The sequence below is a fragment of the Schistocerca gregaria genome, chromosome 10, assembly GCF_023897955.1.
Source record: "Schistocerca gregaria isolate iqSchGreg1 chromosome 10, iqSchGreg1.2, whole genome shotgun sequence".
Lineage (NCBI taxonomy): Eukaryota > Metazoa > Arthropoda > Insecta > Orthoptera > Acrididae > Schistocerca > Schistocerca gregaria.
In genome coordinates this window covers 162,185,394-162,208,770 of record NC_064929.1, presented here as the reverse complement: position 1 = coordinate 162,208,770, position 23,377 = coordinate 162,185,394, and the positions used below count along the sequence as shown (strand labels likewise).

The following is a 23,377-nucleotide window of genomic DNA, read 5'->3' as shown; positions in this document are numbered from 1 at the left end:
ATCAGCTGGATCCGCCGAGTGTGAAGTCGCTTAGCAAGAGAACCTTCTGTCGCATTCGGCAGCTGTAGCGACGACACGACTCACCACACGTCGGGCGCAAATCGTACTGGGGGGGGGGGGGGGGGGGGGGCGGCGGCAACTGTGCCATTTTGTTACGGACCACATTATGGAACTGTCTTCGCGCCATTCTGTAGAGCATGTTGAACTAAAACAGCTGTATGTGGACGAGGGTTATCCTGTTGGAAAGCACCCCCTGGAATGCTGTTCATGAATGGCTGCGACCCGAAAAAAGGATAGAGAGTAGTTACCCCCAGGACACAACAGACTAATACTGTTTAAGACCGCATCCCGTCTTCACAATGGTATCAGTTAGTTGAGGGAGAGTGTCAACAAGTTTTTCCAAGTATGCCGTATCTAACGGAAGCTAGTCGCTCTGTGAAACTACGGAGATGTTGACTGCTTCAAAAATGGCTCTGAGCACTATGGGACTCAACTTCTGAGGTCATCAGTCCGCAAGACATAGAACTACTTGAACCTAACTAACATAAGGACATCACACACATCAATGCCCGAGGCAAGATTCGAACCTGCGACCGTAGCAGCCGCGCAGCTCTGGACTGAAGCGCCTAGAACCGCTCGGCCACAACGGCCCGTCAGATCTAGTGATCGATCAGGCCAAATCAACATATCGACATTCTGTAGAGCATGTTGGGTTATAACAACTGTATGTGGACGAGGGTTATCCTGTTGGAAAACACCCCCTGGAATGTTGTTTAGGAATGGCAGCACAACAGATCACCAGATTCATGCACATATTTCCACTTATGGTTGGTGGGATAACCATGAGTTCATACGAAATCGCACCATAGACCATAGCACCAGGTGTGGGTTCAGCGTGTCTAGCACACAGACACTCTGGTTGCAGATTCTCGACTGGATTCCTTCTAACCAACACACTGCCAGCACTGACACCGAGGCAGTACCAACTTTCACCAGAAAACACAACAAACCTCCTCTCTGCCAGCCAACGAAGTCTCGTTGGAGACCACTGACGACGCAAATGAGGGTAGTTTGGGTTAAATGGAATACATGCTACACGGTGCCTTGATCTGAGCTGTCTTTGAAGTAATCGATTTGTAACAGTTCGTTGTGTCACTGTGGTTCCAAGTGCAGCGCTAGAGCTATATGCTAAACACAGTAGTCTTCCCTCTCGGTAGTGCCACGTGGTAGTTCGGAGCCCGATCTGCTTGCGACCAAACATGCCCGTGACCACTGCTGCCATGAGTCATGTACAGTGGTTACATTCCTGCCAGGTCTTTCTGCAGTATCGCAGAAACGAACATCCAGCTTCTCGTAGGTCTATTACACGACCTCATTCAAACTCAGTGATGCGCCGATAATGACGTTGTTTCTTCTAAGCGACTGGCGCGAAATCTGAATAGACATTACCTTTCACATGTAGAAACACGCCTACCAGCTTTCATCTACGTCACGCAACTCCTTGCCGTTTCGACTTTTTTCCATCACTGTAGTCCCAGACATTAAGGTTTGAAGGTGTGCATAGCGGCCAAAAATCTTTTATTTCGCAAACAAAACAAGGTGAAAATATTGCAAAGGGCACAGGAACATAAAAAGTCTAGCATACAGCAATGATCCAAGGTGTTATCACGGACGAATTCAAGTGTGAAGTAATTGGAATGGTTCATCGAATATTTATTCGTCGTGGAGAGCGGACTGACTCTTCGTACGCCAACGGTGAAGCACGGGTTCTTCCCGGACTGCTGGTCTTGCATGTTTCGCAGCAGGACTTCAGAGAACTTTGGAAGGTGTGAGACGAGGTTGTTGTTGTGGTCTTCAGTCCTGAGACTGGTTTGATGCAGCTCTCCATGCTACTCTATCCTGTGGAAGCTTCTTCATCTCCCAGTACTTGCTGCAACCTACATCCTTCTAAATCTGCTCAGTATATTCATCTCTTGGCCTCCCTCTACGATTTTTACCCTCCATGCTGCCCTCCAATACTAATTTGGTGATCCCTTGATTTCTCAGAACATGTCCTACCAACCGATCACTTCTTCTAGTCAAGTTGTAGCACAAACTTATCCCCAATCCTTTTCAATAGCTCCTCATTAGTTATGTGATCTACTCATCTAATCTTCAGCATTCTTCTGTGGCACCACATTTCGAAAGCTTCTATTCTCTTCTTGTCCAAACTATTTATCGTCCATGTTTCACTTCCATACATGCCTACACTCCATACAAATACTTTCAGAAACACTTAAATCTACACTCCATGTCAATAAATTTCTCTTCTTCAGAAACGCTTCCTTGCCATTGCCAGTGTACATTTTATATCCTCTCTATTTCGACCATCATCAGTTATTTTGCTCCCCAAATAGCAAAACTCCTTTACTACTTTAAGTGTCTCATTTCCTAATCTAAGGGTCAGGGATTTTCTTTGCCTCGTGATGACTGGGTGTTGTGTGATGTACTTAGGTTAGTTAGGTTTAAGTAGTTCTAAGTTCTAGGGGACTGATGACCATAGATGTTGAGTCCCATAGTGCTCAGAGCCATTCCTAATCTAATTCCTTCGCTTTTGTTGATTTTCATCTTATATCCTCTTTTCAAGACACTGTCCATTCCGTTCAACTGCTCTTCCAAGACCTTTTCTGTTTTTAACAGAATTACAATGTCATCCGCAAACGTCAAAGTTTTTATTTCCTCTCCATGGATTTTAATACCTACTCCGAATTTTTTCTTTTGTTTCCTTCACTGCTTGTTCAATATGAGACGAGGTACTCGGGGAAATAATGCTAAGAGGATGGGTCGTGAGTCGTGCTTGGGTAGCTCAGGGGTTGATTGAGCATTGTCTCACGAAAGGCAAAGATCCCGAGATTCCGCAAATGAGGACGTTTGGAGCATACGGGCAGGTACCTCTAATCAGCTCGTGATTTTGGCGATCTAACACCCCAGTTGGAAAGAATTTGGCAACGTATCCCTCACGGGGGCAGCTAACAAATCTACCAGTCAAGGCCAAGCTTGTGAAACACCAACACCTTGGTTTTGGTCCAATGTGTTATTAACTTGCTCTCTCTCTCTCTCTCTCTCTCTCTCTCTCTCTCTCTCTCTCTCTCTCTCTCGAAGAAATCATCAAATCAAATTTTTCTCACATTGTAATCTATACGTGTACATTGCACCCACCGAATTCTGTCCCATTCGTATAATTCGTCCGTGGCGCGCCTTTTTTTCCCCCTTTCCTCTAAGTGTCAGGATGTTCCCTGAAACCTTGGCCACACCTTTCTGTTACATCCTGCATGTGTTAGACGCCGTGTGGAGCGTGTTGCGGCAGGTAGCGCACCGCGATGCATAAGCCGTGCGCGCGTCCGTCGGCTCACAGCCACTGGATGCGCCCGCGGATCGCATCGGCGATTCGCCGCTCGCCGCGCCGCTATCCGGCGTGTCATCGCCGCCTGGCGCTGATTGCTGCTCGCCAGTCCGCACACGCCATGCCCCCCCCCCCCCCCCCCTCTCACGGCAGCAGCAGCAGCCGCCGGACCCGTCTCCGGCGGTGCGGAATACAGATCCCTCCGTGCCGGCCGCAGTCGTGGGGGAATTCTTCGCGAGCTCGACCGGTCAGCGAGGTTTGGCCCGCTCTCCCCAGCAGCCACTTGCAGCTCGGGGTAGGGCACCGCATAGCAGCGGAACTGGACATCAATTTCAACCGCAATCATCCTAATCAGCTGTAACCACTGGCTACTCGGTTTTTCTCGTATTAGCATGGAAAATTTTTGGAGCTTAGCTCCGCTGGTGTTTACTTCGCACGAATCAACGCTTGGTAAAGGGACTGCGGCCGCGAGCCAGGTCGCCAAGTATGAGAGACAAATATTTCGAAATAGTGAGCATTTTCCCAGTGTGAGATTTTCACTCTGCAGCGGAGTATGCGCTGATACGAAACTTCCTGGCAGATTAAAACTGTGTGCTGGACCGAGACTCGAACTCGGGACCTTTGCCTTTCGCGGGCAAGTGCTCTACTAACTCAACTACCCAAGCACGACACACGCTCCGTCCTCACAGCTTTACTTTTGCAGGTACCTCGTCGCCTACTTTCCAAACTAGGTTCGCAAGAGAGCTTCTGTAAAGTTTGGAAGGTAGGAGACGAGGTACTGGCGGAAGTAAAGCTGTGAGGACAGGGCGTGAGTCGTGCTTGGGTAGCTCAGTCGGTAGAGCACTTGCCCGCGTAAGGCAAAGGTCCCGAGTTCGATTCTCGGTCCGGCACACAGTTTTAATCTGCCAGGAAGTTTCATTTCAGCGCACATTCCGGTGCAGAGTGAAAATCTGATTCTGGAAACATCCCCCAGGCTGTCGCTAAGCCATGTCTCCACAATATCCTTTCTGCAAGGCTATCAGGAGAGCTTCTGTAAAGTTTGGAAGGTAGGAGACGAGATACTGGCAGAAGTAAAGCTGTGAGACGGGACGTGAGTCGTGCTTGGGTAGCTCAGTTGGTAGAGCACTGTCCCGCAAAAGGCAAAGGTCCCGAGTTCGAGACTCGGTCCGGCATACGGTTTTAATCTGCCAGAAAGTTTCATTTTCCCAGTGTTTTGGAAAAAAAATTGTTCACGAATAGGCTGTAGGTTTCGTAGGAGGTCGTCAGGTGACAACTAAATGTCGCAAAAACAGATAAAGTGATGACATTGTTTACACGAAAGATATAGAAAATGATGACATAGTGTTACCAAAGATGTTATGCAGGAGTTGTTACAGCGAACAGAAAACGGAAAATAATATTTTTATTAGAAAATCGTTACATTTAATAAGCACTCCGTTTTCAGGCCACAAGTGGCCCATCGGGACCATCCGACCGCCGTGTCATCCTCAGTTGAGGATGCAGATAGGAGGGGTGTGTGGTCAGCACACCACTCTCCCGGTCGTAAGATCGTATTCTTCACCGAAGCCGCTACTTTTCGGTCGAGTAGCTCCTCAATTGGCATCACGAGGCTGAGTGCACCCCGAAAAATGGCAACAGCGCATGGCGGCCCGGCTGGTCACCCATCCAAGAGGCGACCACGCCCGACAGCGTTTAACTTCTGTGATCTCACGGGAACCGGTGTACCCACTGCGGCAAGGCCGTTGCCCACATTTAATTTTTTTAAAATTATTTTGAGCTTTTCCTCATTACAGAGGCTTATCTCCAACATAATAATTTACTTGGAAATTACAATACAAACAATAACCGTTCTTAAACTATATTCTCAAAATATTTCTCCAGGTGTTTCGATCTTGTGTGTCTTCTTCCTCTGCGCCCATTCTCCTCATTGTGTGCTGTACATTTTGGATCCAGGTGGTCATAAGGCGTCCTCTTCTTCTTCTCCCCTCCGGTTCCCACTCCAGTATCAATTTTGGTATTCTGGTTTTCTCCATTCGTCGTACATGCCTGTACCACTGTAATTTCTTCCTATCCATTACGTCATATATTCTTTCTTTTATTTCCATTCTCCTTATTACTTCGGTGTTCCTTATCTTTTCCATCCTGGAGATTCTTGCCGATCTTCTCCAAAAGTCCATCTGTAGAGCTTGTAATTTTGTAATGTGCTTCATGTTAATTGTCCAGGTCTCCTTTCCATACAGAACAACACTCTCTAATATGGATTTGTATATTATTTTTTTTAGTTCTGCTCATTACATTCCTGCTCCATAAGCGTCCCAATTACCCTCCGTCTGCTGCTAATTCTTTTATTGATTTCTGACTATGATTTTCCCTCGATTTCGAAAATGGATCCCAAATAACAGAAAGTGATTTTCATTCCTTCAATGTATAGCTCATCTGAATCATTAGTCAAGTATTCTGTTTTTTTGGTAATTAATGTTCAAACCCCAAGTTTTGTATGCTACTGCTAGTTGATTGCATATATAGTTAGCATCCTCCCCATCTTGTGCTACAACTACTTGATCATCAGCAAACAATAAATGATGTAGGTAAACTCCATCTCTTATTTCTTATCCCATATTGTTACATTTACGAGACCATGTTCTAAGGCTAATATCTATATAGATTTTAAATAATGATGGTGACATGGGACAGCCCTGTAAAAAGGTCTTTGCTTGTTCTAAATTTCTGTGAAAGTTTATTACCAACTTTCACTTGGCAAATGTTATCTTTATAGTTCTGTTGTATTATATTAATTAAGGAAGGGTTTATGTTTGCCATATGTAGTGCTCTCCAAAGTAATTTTCTTGGAACAGTATCATACGCTTTTTCTAGATCTATGAAAATTAATCCTATATTTTTTGATTTTTCCCTATGTTTCTCCAAAATCTGTCGTAATGTGAAAATATGGTCTACACATGATCTCCCAGCCGTGAATCCTCATTGTTCTTCTTGGGTTCTAAATTTTTTTCCGGTTTGTTTTTAATTACTCTCGCAAAAATTCTCATTAATGTGTTTGTAGCACAAATTCCTCGATAGTTTGAGCAAATTTTGAGATCTCCTTTCTTAAATATTGTATTAATGTAACCTAGCTTCATCTCGTTGGGTATTGACACTCCATGTATCATTTTGTTGAAGAGCTGTGTTATCAGTTTCACAATTTTGTCACCACCATATTTCAGACACTCCAGATTGATATTGCCTGATCTCAGTGATTTACCATTCTTTCCTGTTCTCAACGCCTGAAGTACTTCACTTTTTAAAATCTGGATGTCATCATCTTCATGTCCTTTATCTTCCCCTGTTCCTTCTTCTAGATATTCTTCTCTGTCCTCATTTAATAATTTTCGGAAATACTCTTCCCATTCCTTTTGTGTTATCAGTTGGAGATTAGTTTTGCTTTTTGTATCCTGTCGAAGCCCTTTCAATACTGACCATGCTTCTTTTGCTCTCCCAAATCCTAATTTGCTATTCACCTTGGCACATGTTCTTTCCCATGCTTTATATTTCGCCATCCTAATTTTTTTCATCACTTCATTCTTCTTTTCCTTGTATATTGATCTTGTTTCTTCTGATTTATCATTCAGCCACTGAAGGAACGCATTTCGTTTTTCTCTAACGAGGACCTCTAGTACCTCTGACCACCACATTTAATAACACACTAAAATGATGTTCAACTTACAATTTATAGTAATTTAATATTTGCGTAACAGAAACTTCATATAACGTAGGAGGAGAATAGGTTACCAGGAGAAGAGGGAAGTTAGGGACTGCGAAAGACTATCTTGTACGAAAGATATTTTAACAGAAAACTACCATACGATGAAGATCGTGAAAGTTTACACACTGTTATGAAAAGCAGAAAGATGACGCTGTTATATATATTGCAATTTTATAAATGTATTGCAAACATCCAAACTTAGTTTCCTTTTTCCACTGTGTTAAATTAAGTGCCAGCTTTTGTAATAGTAAACCAACCTTATTTTACATCTGTTCTCAAAAACTTTAATTTTCGTTTCTGGTTAAATGTAACTATTTCAGCGTGATATAACACGTCCACTTTATGTGCCATCCTCTTTGTGTGCGTTTTGTTTAAGTAGTATCACTTTATATGTGTTTGTCAAATTGAGTACTACTCACCTGACGATGGCCTAAGAATCCAGTATCGGCTTCTGACCAAATAATTTTCTTTTCCTAGAACATTGGGAAATGTTTGCTATTTCAAACTGTTGCCAAGCACCGGCCGAAAATTTTGTTTATATGATAAGACGAATAAAATAAAAACGAAGTCTAGATCTGCAACTAATAACTTACTTACAGAAAAATGCCTTTCTGCTACGGACCATAAATAAAGTTATCCTTCGAAAGTAATGGATCTCATCATGATGAACATGTTTCGCCATTGCTGTTGTATCCTCAATAGGTACACCACTTATACAGATATCAGTGATGTTATTGCGAATGATTTGTACCCATTGTTTTATAATGCATTTTAAAAACCTTTATTATTCCATTAGCTAGCTTCCAAGCCACTGTCCTCTCTTATTCAGATGGTGATTCAGACAGTTTATCTTTTGTACCAGGTGCAGCTGGTTGCTGGGTGGAAACAGTTGCAATGGTTACATATTCTCCCGATTTCTGTGCACTATTAAATGATTGCGATGTGTTTCCTAACTTACGCGCTGTGGTTGTATAATTCCTATACTTGTAACTATGGTACCCACTACACTCTAGCGTGTAGTGTATCTTTCGCTTCTCTCTGCTCCCTTCCATCATCTTTCTGCCTCTAGTAGTAGTTACCAGCATGAATCTCTATCTATCTCTCGGCAACCCTCACATTTTTTATAGATTTAGCATGAAAAGTCCACATCTGACTGTCACAGCTTCAAAACCGGATGTACCTACTGACTGTTAACTTTTCATCTGACATCTTCCTCATAAACAGTCTGTACCAGTTTTAGTCCTCTGTTATTTCTCTCCCTGTTCATCTAGTCATCGGTCTCAACCATCCAGAATAAAAAAAAAAAAAAAACCACCAACAACACTCATGCATTGGCTCTGTGAATTCACTGTCAACTTTTATTATTTTCTTTCAGATGTGTTTGTTACATATTATTTTATTGTCATTTCAATTTGTTTAGAGGCCTACTTTCAAACTTTCTATATTATGCTGTACAATTCATTGTTAAAAACCTGTTCAAACCATGAAATATTCAAATAGTTCCTAAAGTGGTGACTTGTTACGTTGATGCCTCTCCACAGGCTAACATTTGGGTCTTTATTTCTTTGCAATATAAATGTTTGACCTTTTCTAGCTGTTTTAGAGCTCTCTTATATTATTCGTTTGTGATTACCTCCAGTACGAGATCTGAGGACTAAATGTAGAAACCAATACTTGTTATGTCGTATGACGCAGAGTAAGTTTTGTCTCACGCGTATGTTTTCTGATGTTTTACAAATTGTTCTAAGCTTTTAGTTTCCTCATGGTTGGCTTCGTTTGCCAATGGTTGAAAATATAAAGAGAAAACTGTTTTTCGTTTATTGTCATCTCTGAAATAATTCCAATTCGTAGGTAGCCCGGGTTCGATTCCCGGCAGGGGAGTGGGTGTCGTGTGTCGATCATCATTTTCGTCATCATTAACTCGCTGATGTGGCGTTACCTAAAAAGGACTTGCAATACGGCGGCCGAACTCCCCCGAATGGGGCCTCCTGGCCAACAATGCCATACACTCATTTCATTTATTCATTTCAATTCCATTTGTACAAAATGGTCACTTTAGTAAAGGGAATGTCCTCATTGTTTCTTATATAAACGTTCTCTAGAACCGCTACCAAATATCAGGCCCTGTCGTTAGGGAACTTAACAACAAACGTAATGGTTCACTTGCTGTTCAATGTGTGCCACGTTTCGGAATTGTAACCAGATGGCGATCCAAGTTTGCGAACAGGGAGGGAGGTGGAGGGTGGGGTGGCATTCATTGTTTGTTACTTTTTCCCCCTTCCTCGGCCCAGTATAATTTGCCGTCGCCTCCACTTTTGAGGTAACTCGGGTGTTCAGAATTTTAATAATGAGAAGAAAAATAAAATCTTGTGATAATAATAATAATAACAATAACAACTACAGAACCATTATAACAGCTAAAACAACACCACATAACAAACCTGTCATCACACTCACCAATAAAAAGAAGAAATTAACACAACTAATCCAAATATCCATACCCAATACAACAAATATACAGAAGATAACAGGAGAAAAAAATAGAAAAATACATCCAACTGGCTGAGGAAGTCAAGGACATGTGGCATCAGGATAAAGTTGACATTATACCAATTATACGATCAACTACAGGAGTCATACCGCACAATATCCACCAGTACATCAACGCAATACAGCTACATCCAAATGTGTATATACAACTACATAAATCTGTAATTATTGATGCATGTTCGATTACCCGAAAGTTCCTAAATGCAATGTAACATACCGTACAGTTAAAAGGAAGTCACGCTTGATCAAGGTCCGCGTCACTTTCCATTTTTAACCAGACGTAACGTCTGAGAAAGGAAAGAAATAATAATAATAACTATTTGTTTACTTCGGCGCTTAGTACATCGCTGTGCCACAACTAATGAGAAATTCCAGTCTACAAAAATTTAACATTCTAAAAGAATTGTCCGGGAAAAATTAAAAGTTCGTGTGTTATACAAGTGATTTTTAACTATAAAAGAAACAGACACACAACTTCGACATAAAATCCAATTGTACACTATCAGTAGGGCCTATTTCACGTAGCTATATAGTTGGAAGTGAGGCCTTTGAATGTGGGTATGCTAACAAGTAAATTGTACGAATGCGTGTCTTTCAATCGTTTCCACTCCCGCTCGTGTTCGTATTTATTTTTTCTTGGCGATTGTCTTGCCTTTCTCAACTGGTTTTCCCCTAGGACTCACCAGCGTTTTCGTAGCTGGCATGCCTGCTGCCGCGTTTGGCATCTACGAGGAGTAGGAAAGTGACTGTGTTAAACATCACTTGTAATTAGTAATTATTAAGAACTCTCTCCCATCTTCGAGATTTTTAGTGTTTTTGCTACTTCATTCTCAGCAAGTTAGCTGAGCAATTTCGAAACTGATAAATGTTAACATTTAAAAGCATATAGTAGAAACGGTCGTTAGGGAAGAGGCTCATGGCCGCTCCCCCCCCCCCCCCCCCACTTCTTTCCCAGTGCCACCGGATCCACGCTTCATTGTTACTCCCAAACATTAAACCTGGAGCGGAGCGGAGAACACGGTTTTAAAAACTCGCGCATGGGGCATAAACATGTCGCCGGGGCCGTATCGCTGTCGCGTGTTCCTCGCCCTCCTGGCGCCGCCGCCATTGGCGATGCGCGACGCGTAGTGGTGCTGACTAAGCGGCCAATCTCAAGCCCAGCACTAAATATAGCCGCCGGGCGGGCCAGCCGAACGCCTCCGAGTGCGGCCGAAGCGCGTCGGCTCTGGCCAGCTGCTGCTGAGCCGTGACGTCACGCGCCGAGGCGGCGCTGCCGCAGCCGTTGAACCCGCGCGCGCCGATTTCTGTTCCGCTGCGCGAGTCCCCCAGCTGCCGCTCTTCACGATAACGTCATTCGTACCGCGACGAGTTGCAGCCAATTTTACCCATGTTTCTAACTGCCGCATCCTACAGCACGCTGGGAAGGGGTCACTTTTACGTCTACATCTTGTGGCAAAATGAATAAAAAAATTAAATTTATTGATTTTTTGAAAAGAGGAAAAATTATGGATATGGAACTGTAACTTTAGAATTTTTGAAAGGCTTATTTACGGACTGTATTGACTGGCTTGAATGCGGACAAATTCAGTGCTGCGTGAAATTTGCCTGTAATATAATTTACCATTCCCATTAATTAAATTTTTGAATTCTACACCATTGGTGATTTATTCAGAGTTCTCACCTTAGACGTAGAATTCGTCCTTCTGCAACAAAATTAATTCATTAGTCGCCATCGATGTTCGTCTCTTTGTTGACAGTGTGTATCTTCCTGAGTCGGCAACGGTTCACTTCACGAAGACGGTGGAAAACAAGGAATACAGTGCTACGTCGTTTTAAATAATTCTCGTAAAACTTCGATACTTCTCACTATTTCTTATTCACAACACAAAGAGACTTGCTCTCCTCGTTGCACAAACCATAAATACTAACAATATGGCTGCCTTTCCGCACCCACAAAAAAATTACGTCCATCCTCTACAAGGCAACAATTGAAAGTGTCTCTTAACTCCGTCTTGGAGTATGAAACAAAAGAGAATCCAATATGCACATTACATACATTATATTCTACATCCCTCTCAATTTAATCTTTAAGGTATTGTGTGTGTCTGCGTCGGAATGTGTCATTACAATCTACATGGATACTCTGAAAATCATATTCAAGTGCCTGGCAGAGGGTTCATCGAACCGCTTTCACAATTCTCTATTATTCCAATCTCGTATAGCACGCGGAAAGAATGAACACCTGTATCTTTTCGTACAAGCTCTGATTTCCCTTATTTTACCTTGGTGATCGTTCCCCTCTATGTAGGTCGATGTCAACAAAATATTTTCGCATTCGGAGGAGAAAGTTGGCGATTGGAATTTCGTGAGAAGATTCCGTCGCAACGAAAAACGTCTTTATTTTAATGATTTCCAGCCCAAATCCTGTATCATTACTGTGACACTCTCTCCCATATTTCGCGATAATACAAAACGTGCTGCCTTTCTTTGAACTTTTTCGATGTACTTCGTTAGTCCTATCTGGTAAGGATCCCACACCGCGCAGCAATATTCTAGTAGAGGACGGGCAACCGTAGTCTCCTTAGTAGGTCTGTTACTTTTTCTAAGTCTCTTGCCAATAAAACTTATATGATGACATACAGTATCAGTTACTTAATACAGCACAGTGTCAGTAAAATATGAAAAAAAAAATGTGACAGTTTCTCTCTTCAACTTTACTTTTCGTTAATACATTGAACGCCGGAAAAACTACAACCTTCTAAGGAGATCTGTGATTTACATAGGGTGAACATCATTTTATTTGTGATGCTATCACTTTCTGTGACACATTTATAGCCGCTTTCGGGCCACACCGTACTACAGTAGGGAAAAAATGGAAAAGCTTATATTAAAATGCCCTACAACTCATCACAGAAATAAGCGAATAATGTAGGCATAATCTAGTATACTTTGATCCCTTACCCTTTGCTCTGGATGCATGCTTTCTCTACACGGCAAATATTTAAATGTAAAAACACAAAAAATGTATGAAAGCTACAAGAACAGGTCTAACAGCTATTCCATACACAGGTCGAATATTTAAAAAAACGACAAACTGTAGTGACGGATTCCTGACTAAAAGTGGAGGAAGAAAGGTCCTTTGAATATGAGTCCGGAAATGCGTCGTTGCCACGGTAGATGGCGCTGACGAATGAAAGTTCCTCTGACCAAGTGCGTGTGTTCCCTCCGTGTTTCAGGCTGTGTGATCGACGCAGCGTACTCTAAGCAGCAGAGTGGTCTGATATTCACGTTGGCAACAAACTGAGATAGTGTTTCTGTACGGCCAAGCAGATGGAAACAAAATGGTTCAAATGGCTCTAAGCACTATGGGACTTAACATCAGAGGTCATCAGTCCCCTATACTTAGAACTAATTAAACCTAACTAACCTAAGGACATCACACACAGCCATGCCCGAGGCAGGATTCAAACCTGAGACAGTAGCAGCAGCGCGGTTCCGGACTGAAGCGCCTAAAACCGCTCGGCCACAACGGCCGGCGCAGGTGGAAACGGTCGAGAGGCAGCATGGCTATACCGAAACAAGTGCCCTCACACACACCAACCACACCACACCACACAACATTTCAAGCTCTTTTTGGGCGTTTGTATGAGCATGGGTTCTTCCTGACAGATGAAAATGCGAGGTAGCATCGGACTGTGTGTACACCAGATTTGTAGGACTGGGATCTACAGAATTTTGAGTGGTCTAGGCAAGTGGCCCGCCAAAATGGTATAAGCCAAAGTACGATTATTTGTGTACCGCATGACAGCCGTTACGACCCCTACTATCTGCAACGAGTGCAAGGAACATCCGCAGCGGCTTTCAGTCTACGGGAAGGATATGTCGATGGTTTTTGCATCAAACTGTCACAATTACAGAATTTCTGTTATCAGTCCTCTTTACCGACTAGTGAATGGGTGCATTTCATTTTATGGAGGCCACTTTGAACACCTGTTGTGACCTGGATGCGATGCAGCTCTGTACTCTGTTCCAGTACGATGTGTTGTCGTGTCGTTGCACACATTCCATATCCGGACACATGTTCATAGGACTTTTTCTTTTCGTCATTTCTAGTCAGGACCCGTCCCTGCAGATTGCCGTTTTTATTTATGTTCACCCTGTACACAAATAAAAACTAAAAACTGAACTGCGACCGAACAGGCCATGAAGGCCCAACGGTACCGACCGGCCGCCGTGTCATCCTCAACCCCACAGGCACCACTGGATGCGGATATGGAGGGCCATGGGGTCAGCACACTCTCCGGGCCGTTTAAGTTTTCGTGACCGGAGCCGCTACTTCTCATTCAAGTAGCTCCTCAGTTTGCCTCACAAGGGCTGAGTGCACTCCGCTTGCCAACAGCGTTGGACAGAACGGATGGTCACCCATCCAAGTGCAAGCCCAGCCCGATAGCGCTTAACTTCGGTGATCTGACGGGAACCGGTGTTACCACTGCGGCAATGCCGTTGGCCTGTATACAAATACTGAGTGTAAATAACAAACGTAATGAATTCATATTAAGAGACTAAGGTCTTTGTTGTAAAAGGAGAACAGCAATAATGCGGACACGATATGTGTTTCAAGCGGCTGTACTTCTGGTTGCGAAGTGTTTACACCACTGGCCGCAAGCACACCACGAACAAGGCGACACGAATGTGTATCGGGGGCGAAACGCGGCTCACCATCCACCCTTCCTAGTTACGGCTCCGCCTACAGTCATGCCAATAGCCCAGTCACGGGCTTGCGCCACACACTCTACTTTTACCTTTTACCTTTACGTTTCGCTTACTGACGTCGAGGTTCAGATGTCAGTCTACGCACCAATCATTGATTCACCGCGTTCTGAGGCACATTGCCACGGTTCGTGCGGCTCCCCCCGTCGGAGGTTCGAGTCCTCCTTCGGGCATGGATGTGTGTGTTGTCCTCAGCGTAAGTTAGATTAAATAGTGTGTAATGACCTCCGCAGTTTGGTCTCATACCAGAAGTTTCCTTTCACACACACACACAAACACACACACACACACACACACACACACACACACACACACACACTCTTCCTTTTCCTGTCCCTTTAATTGACTCCTTGTTGCGTAGCCAGCCCCATTTGCCTCTATAGTCGCACTAACTGCCGGCAGTGTGACGTCCAACGTTCTGTGCACGACTGTTAGACCTCTGGCAACATGATCTCACACTTCCATTCATTTCCACCAAGTAGTTAATATGTTACGTTACTGTATCTATCTCAAGTTTTGTAGAGCAGTGTGCATGAGTACGAAACGTATTTCATAATTCGTCAACAGACTGAAGTCAGTGACAAAAGGTTGTACACTACAGGCCATTATAATTGCTACATCAAGAAGAAATGCAGATGACAAACTGGTATTCATTGGACAAATATATTATACTAGAACTGACATGTGATTACATTTTCACGTAATTTGGGTGCAAAGATCCTGAGAAATCAGTACCCGGAACAACCACCTCTATTCGTGATAACGGCCTTAATACGCCTGGGTATTGAATCAAACAGAGCTTGGATGGTGTGTACAGTACAGCTTCCCATGCATCTTCGGCACGATACTGCTGTTCATCAAGAGTAGTGACTGGCGTATTGTGACGAGCCGGTTGCTCGGCCGCGACTGACTAGACGTTTTCAGTTCGTGAGGGATCTGGAGAATATGCTTATCAGCTCAGCAGTCGAACATTTTCTGTATCCAGAAAGGCCCTGTTTCGCAAGGATTGAATGAAGGGTAGAGTCACGGGCCATAACTCATCTGAAAAAATGACATTTTGCCATTCGTGCACCCAGGTTCATCGTTGAGTACACCATCGCAAGTGCTCCTATCTCTGATGCAGCATCAACGGTAACCGCAGCCACGGTCTCCGAGCTTGATAGTACATGCTGCTGCAAACGTCGTAGAACTGTTCGTGCAGAGGGTTGTCTTGCAAACGTCCCCATCTGTTGACTCAGGGATCGTGACGTGGCTGCACGATCCGTTACAGCCGTGCGGATAAGGTGCCTGTCATGTCGACTGCTAGTGATACCAGGCCGTTGGAATCCAGCACGGCGTTCCGTATTACCCTCCTGAACCCTCCGATTCCATATTCTGCTAACAGTCATTGGATCTCGACCAACGCGAGCAGCAATGTCGCGATACGATAAACCGCAATAACGATAGGCTACAATCAGACCTTTATCAAAGTCGAAAACGTGATGGTACGCATTTCTCCTCCTTACACGAGGCATCACAACAACGTTTCACCAGGCAACGCCGGTCAACTGCTGTTTGTGTATGAGAAATTGGTTGGAAACATTCCTCATGTCAGCACGTTGTAGGTGTCGCCACCGGCGCCAACCTTGTGTGAATGCTCTGAAAAGCTAATCATTTGCATATCACAGCATCTTCTTCCTGTAGCACTCATCTTCGTGGTGTAGCAATTTTAATGGCCAATAGTGTAATTGTCTGCATTTGTGCTACGGATATTCTTGGAAAGGGGAATAACATACGGTTTTATTTCTGTCGGTAGCTTCTATTCTGTGCTCCAACGACCTACGATAAACTACTGCTAAAAGAGGAGGAAGTTCTCGACAAAATCTCTGTAGAATCGCTACTTAAATCTATCAGAAATAGAATACACTTTGTAATAAAAATACAAGCTGGTGCAGAGAGAAGGTGTCGTTTGAGGTCACCATTTAGGCTCCCGCCAAAGACAAGCGTAGTGTATTCCTGTAAACATCGTATGAAGTTATTAACGAGACTCGTTCTTAAACGAGAGGAAAACTAATCTCTCTGAGATCTTAATCGCTGCGACGCATTATGTGTTGCTTTCATTACTTGCTTCAAAGTGAAGAACATCCCGTGCTTAACACACCTGTTACATGGCACCAGGCTCCTCCATTTCTTTGGCGCCCTTTTCTGCTTTTTTTTTTCTTTTGTGGGCGGTGCCACGAGTTTGTCATGTTCGCCGTTAACGTCTCGAGACGCGCACATGCTCGCCGTAAATTAAACCGGCTGCCTCTGCGGCCGGCGCCATGACTGATGCGACGCGGAAATAGTCGCACCCAGAAACGTGACCGCCTCTAAATCCTGACGCCGCGGGGCGGAGCGGGGACATTTCGGCCGCAGAGGTTTCAGGCCCTGTAAACAGCCGGCGGCGCGGTGAGTTATCGCGAAAACACCGATTTAAATCTGTACAGCCGGGCGCAAGGTGGAGGACCGCGGAGGGGACGTGCAATAAGGAGGGACGAGAAAAATATGAACGCCCCGGCATAAATCCGGGCGCTGTTATTTTAGGACGGTCAGCTCTATTTAAAAATACGACCGGAGTTTTTCGGTGATTTTTTTTTTCTTTTTTCCTCCCGCTGCCATAGATCCGCTGCGAAGCGTATATGACAGGGGGGTTAATAATCGCGGCGATTATTGCGCCAGAAATAACGTCGGCGATCAAGTAGGCTATTACAAATTCTTTTTGTTTTGTTTTGAAAACTAGTGTTATTGACGGCCCGTTTTTTCGATAGGCCAGATACGACACTACGGGGAGCAACGAAGGAATGTTCCAAAAGTCACAAGAAAGGCTAAAAGCCCAATTTTCGGAATGGTGAAACACCAGCCGCACTTTGAAAAATAACAACAAAATAATAGTAATTCATCGTGCCCCGTAGATTACACAATGAAGGACACTCTACAGGAGTAAGAATAATATTGGGCTGGTATCGAGTAGTGTGCCGGATAATTGTTCTGGAAAGTGCTCATCTAAAGGAGATGTAAATGATAAAAACAAAACAGGCTATCGAAAGTTTCCGTTAGAGGGCGTTGCTGCAGCCTATATGCAACGTAGCGCTACTCCGATACGGGTACACAAGCGCTAGACAACGGATTAGTGTGGCATTCGTGTCTTCCCGATGTGCGTGTTGTAAATGTGGAAACGTCAGCTATGACTTTATTCCCCAAGTCGCCCTAACAGGACCAAAGTGCTGTTATTATTTTCTTAGCTGCTGAAGGACAAAAACCGTGTGTGTCGAAAACCACCTTTGTGGAATGCCTCGTGATAACCCATGCCCCCATATCGCAAGTGTCGTAACGTGGAACTTCACGCTATACCAAGTGGTTGACACTCCAGGCTGGCCGGGGTGGCCGAGCGGTTCTAGGCATTACAGTCTGGAACCGCGCGACCGCTACACTCGCAGGTTCGAATTCTGCCTTGGGCATGGATGTGTGTGATGTCTTTAGGTTAGTTAGGTTTAAATAGTTCTAAGTTGTAGGGTACCTTTGACCTCAGAAGTTAAGTCCCATAGTGCTCAGAACCATTTGACTAGCAACTCGTAAAGCGCTCAAGGAACACACAAGCACACTGTAAGTAAGAATAACAACATCATACCTAGCAACTACGCAGGTTGAACGTCACAAACAAGCGTTAGTGTGGAAACCTCTCAAAATGCAATATCACGTAAACGACTCGCACTAAACTCCTCCTAAAGATATCACTAATATTCTAATTTGCCCTATTTTTAGTTTGTTAATGTCAATAGGTATTGTTCCTTTTAAAAGGTGTATGTTTGCAGAAAAAATGGACCTTCTAGGTATTATTCCAATCTGTTCAAAAAATGGTTCAAATGGCTCTGAGCACTATGGGACTTAACATCTATGGTCATCAGTCCCCTAGAACTTAGAACTACTCAAACCTAACTAACCTAAGGACATCACACAACACCCAGCCATCACGAGGCAGAAAAAATCCCTGGGCCCGCCTGGAATCGAACCCGGGAACCCGGGCGTGGGAAGCGAGAACGCTACCGCACGACCACGAGATGCGGGCTACAATCTGTTTATTGCCTAACAATATGAACCCATGACCAACAATGCATTGCGTGGAAACTGCACATCAGTAGCACTTTCCATTTCCTCAATATATGCGGTGCAAGCTTTAGGTGATCCACCTTGTATACGAGACGCCTATGTTAACACATATGACTAATTGAAAGAGCGCCGAGGAAAAAGTAAAGGGGGCAGAAACAGATGGCCATCGTAATATCTGCAAGACCAGGCAACTCCGTCAGCCACCAGTTACGAGCAAAACCCTGAGACCTGTCCGCTCATTTAATTTGTGGCGGTCGCTCCAATTAGCGGCAATTCTGGTGTCCCTTGGCGGGCTTTTTTCCTGTCCTCCGCGCAGCTCCACAATTAAGACAATCAGCTCGGGAAACTTAGTGCGGCAGTAGCGGCGCGGCGAGTAAATTACTGGCGCACCTCCGCCAACGCTGATACGGCATCGTGTTCCCCACGTGTCGGGATGTTGCTACACTTTCGCACTCTGGCTTTCGAAATTTAGTACAGCTTTAATCTGTAAACCGGCATGAACTGCGTGGTGGAAGGTTCTCGTTTGGTTGCCTCATCTCACATGTCCTTCGTCCGGCTGTTCATCTCAAAACCGAATGAGGTGGATTCGAGAGGGAGGTGGTTCGAATGCTAGTGACGGAAAACACTGGTTGCAAATATTTGGCCGGCAAGAGGAGGAGAGGTGGTGGGGTGAAGTCGCTGATCATCAGCCTGTCCGCCAATGTCCTGGAATAAATTCCGCAGTGTCTCATGGAAATGAAGGCATGTGACACTGTTGATGGCATTCCGTCCGCGGGATGGGGACGTTGAGATCGGCTGCCCTTAGATGCCTTTCCGGAGGAGTAGGTTGTGTGTCGGCACAATGTTTTAGCCTCTCTTTTTCCCTTCTTCCATAACAACACAAACCCAACACTAGCCATTTCCGCTTTTGGCCGAAAGCATGATTTCACTACTAATGCGTGGTTTAAAAATTGTTCGATCGTATGGTTCAAATGGCTCTGAGCACTATGGGACTTAACTTCTGAGGTCATCAGTCCCCTAGAACTTAGAACTACTTAAACCTAACTAACCTAATGACATGACATACATCCATGCCCGAGGTAGGATTCGAAACTGCGACCGTAGCAGTCGCGCGGTTCCAGACTGTAGCGCCTAGAATCGCTCGGCCACTCCGGCCGGCTTGTGTTTGGGGCAAGAACCACACATGTCACCAGCTTGCCTTTTTCGGTGCACCGAACAGTGGTCAGAAACACGTCCAAGCAGTTTCAGTGTATTGATGTTACTCAAGATATGTTTTTGGACCTCGTCCCATCTAAAAAATCTGTTTGCATTTTACGCTAAATACATCGAAGTAGTTTAACTGTGGCCGATGTTACTCAAGACCTAGTTTTGGAACTAGTTCGGTCTAAAAAAATATTTCGATCTAACATTAATACTGCTGATAATGAGAAGGTTATTATTTCAAACTACAGAGGCTTTGACCACATGATAGAAGCATGTAGTTCGCTGTAGCGCATCATTACCACAACTTACCTATCAAGATTTCAGAAAGCCTCAACTACATTGCCTTTTCCATTTACTTTTCCTGGGGAAAAATTATTTAAGCCCTTTTGTCAGTTAAATCTGAGAAATATGAACGCCTGCCGGCCGCTGTGGCCGAACGGTCCTAGGTGCTTCCGTCCGCAACAGCGCGACTGCTACGGTCGCAGGTTCAAATCCTGCCTCGGTCATGGGCGTGTGTGATGTCCTTAGATTAGTTAGGTTTAAGTAGTTGTACGTTCTAGGGGACTGATGACCTCAGATGTTAAGTCCCATAGTGCTTAGAGCCATCTGAACCATGTTTTGAATACGAAAGTCTCAAGAATCTTGCCAAGAAGAATGTGCCAGCCTCGGACATTGAATTTTACAAAAAATTCGTCTGTAGCAGTACCGTTATGTATGCTACATACACTTAATTATAAAAAGAAACACAGTGAATTTCTTATTAACCGTTCACAAATGTCATTTTTACTAGCGTAATCATTTCGTTTTGTTTCTCATACTGCTCATAATACAGTGTTCAGTGACCTGTAAAATGCCGATAGTCGTTGTTTCTTTAGTTAAGCGAGCCAAGTCTTAAGTTTGCAAGATTGAGTAAATATAATAATAAATCTATTTGCTCATGTAATGAGTATGGTGTGCTGATGGCCTAAATGAAGGTTTGTGAAAGACAAGACCGACTATTTTATTGCGTTTTAATGTAAAAGAGACTTACCAGGTAATTGCATCAAAGCTTCAGTTCAGAAACAAAGAAATCAATCGTCAGTGTCTGCGAATGGGAAGAAAACCAGCAGACGTCATTTTGACAGATGAGATGAGGACTGCACTGTGGCGTTCGCTTTCAAATCGTTTTGTGTGACTACTTGTCCGACCTCAGGTTTCTTATGAAAATGCTCAGTAAAAGTTAAAATTTCGTACACATCACGTCCATAGTGAGTCGGAATTCGGTTAGACAAAGAAAAGCTTCTAGTCTGTCATTTGTTGACGTCCCTGGAATCACAGAAATGGATAGTGTTTTCTTCACTGATAAGGCGTGATCTCACCCTATTGAATATGGGAATACTCAGAACCAAGCATTAGATCAACCGAAAATCCACACCTGTGTTATGAAACCACCTTGCACTGTCAGAAAACTGGAGTGTGATATACCGCGTCATCGAATAATGAGTCCCATTTTCTTTGAAACTACAGTGAACAGTATTGTGTGCCAAGGCATCATTATACAGTTTATTTCGCTTCTTGTGGTTGATGGGCGCGACATCGTATTTTACGGACTATAAGACGAAACCTTAATTTTTAAGGAACTTTTTTAGAAAATGTCATTTTTACCATTTTTGTTTTCAGACTGCAGAGCCAGACTAAAAAAAAAATTCTTAGTTTATGAAACCGAAGTGACCTTTAAAATTCCTGATTCTTCTTCTTCTTCTTCTTCTTCTTCTTCTTCTTCATTGTTGTCCTCTTCAAGTATAAGATTGTCTTCACTGCCGCACTTCTTGAAAGATATTCTCTCACTTGAGACCGGCTATTTTATCCACTGACCCACCTGTCTTGATTCTCCATTCGGCTTGAACTCATGTTGGCCTTCATCCATCAGCCATTTGTTCCATTCTTCTCTCATGCACACTTTAAACATTTTTTGTTTTTAATCGAGACGTCAAGAGGTGTCAGTTGTCAAGTAAGTCCTCCCGGAAAAACAGCAAGCTCTGTACTTTCCCGTCTCCGTTTATCTTTCACAGAATTTTTCAAATGACCGTTAAACGGATCTTGTACAAGATTATAACTTTTCTTCAATAAAGCATCTTTCCTTTTGTCCCACATTTTTTTAATCCATAATTTCATACCAGTCTCGTCTATCCAACCCTTGTCTTGTGTGTGAACAACAGCAAGCGGTATTTCAGAAGGTTTTGGCATTGTTCTGCGCTTGAAAATGATCATTGAGTTAAGTTTAGTACCGTCAGCACAACAAAGGACAACAGTGTAGAGTATTTTTCTAATGTCCATGTTTTTATAGTTTCAGTTTTAGCACTTTTCATGGCAACAGTTCTGTTACTCGGCACATCAAATGCCAGAGATGTTTCGTCCATCTTCGCTATGTGGCATATTACCACACTGGTTTTCTTTCGATCTTGAATATTAAAGCGATGGGAAGATAATATTTTCTCTTCGTACTCTTGTGGTATTTTCTGAGATATTTTCCTTTTGGTTTGCGTGCTAAGTCCATGATGCTTCACAAACCTGCGGCACCAACCAACTCCACCCCTAAAGTATGTTAAGTTCCTCATTTTTGTATTAATTCCAATGCCATTGTGACCGTGTCCTTGAATCCATTTCAATATGCGATTATCTAGTTTTGGCCATTTTGCATTCAGTCCTCTATTTGTACATTTAGTCTTCCACACTTTTTTCAGTTCTTCTTTACTAGCCCACCAGTCGCGAACTTTTTTTTTCTGTTGGTGGAGGGCCGAAATACCGCTCAGCTGTTCTGTTTCCATGTTCCGCATTTCTATTATTTTCAATTTATAGCCCTGGGGTGGCGCTGTGCAGTGCTGCTGCGAACAGAGTTCCAACGACCTTGTGGCGAATCTCTTCTCACACTCACGCCTCCTTGAATTTGCAGAAATGCTCTAATCAGCCGGAAAAATCTATAGAAAAAATTGCTGTACACCTCGTAACCCGCATTAAAAATTGTTTTGTCTGTGGAAGGTTGATAGTTCAACGAAAGTATTCATGTCTGTAAAATCTCACTCCGTTACGCTAAGCTTGCCCACACCAGTTACTACCAAACCTTACACTAAGCCATACAAAGTCTGCAAAGTCCACACGCACACACCATTCATAACCGTAGCCAGTTTATGGTAATCGTTAGTTATCCTTCACATAACATTTACAAACGCTTTGTTTCTTTTGGAATAACTTGGTCAGATGTTGATATAATAAGTCTCACGTTGCGAAATAAGTTCGTGGGTTAGCACCACGCCACCCGGAATTTTGTTGTTTGAAATGTCACCAAAAGTTCTGAGTTTCACACCGTGTATTGAGTCGAACTCTCTCCCACACTTTACAGCCCATCTCAAACATTTTGCTACCGAAATATCGCAATATTTATCACTTTTATACACTGCTGGCCATTAAAGTCGCTACACCAAGAAGAAATGCAGATGATAAACGGTCATTCATTGGACAAATATACTAGAACTGGTATGTGATTACATTTTCACGCAATTTGGGTGCATAGATCCTGAGAAATCAGTACCCAGAACAACCACCTCTGG

General features: G+C 43.6%; 1 long non-coding RNA gene and 1 other non-coding gene across 3 annotated transcripts in view; one reads left to right on the top strand and one right to left on the bottom strand.

Annotated features, from left to right (window-relative positions):
• Positions 1-23,377, bottom strand: part of LOC126293471 (uncharacterized) — a 581,661-nt gene that overhangs the window by 69,441 nt on the left and 488,843 nt on the right. The gene's annotated exons all lie outside the window — the stretch shown is intronic.
• On the top strand, positions 4,199-4,273 carry Trnat-cgu (transfer RNA threonine (anticodon CGU)). Its single transcript has one exon. It is a non-coding gene; the product is annotated as a tRNA-Thr (tRNA).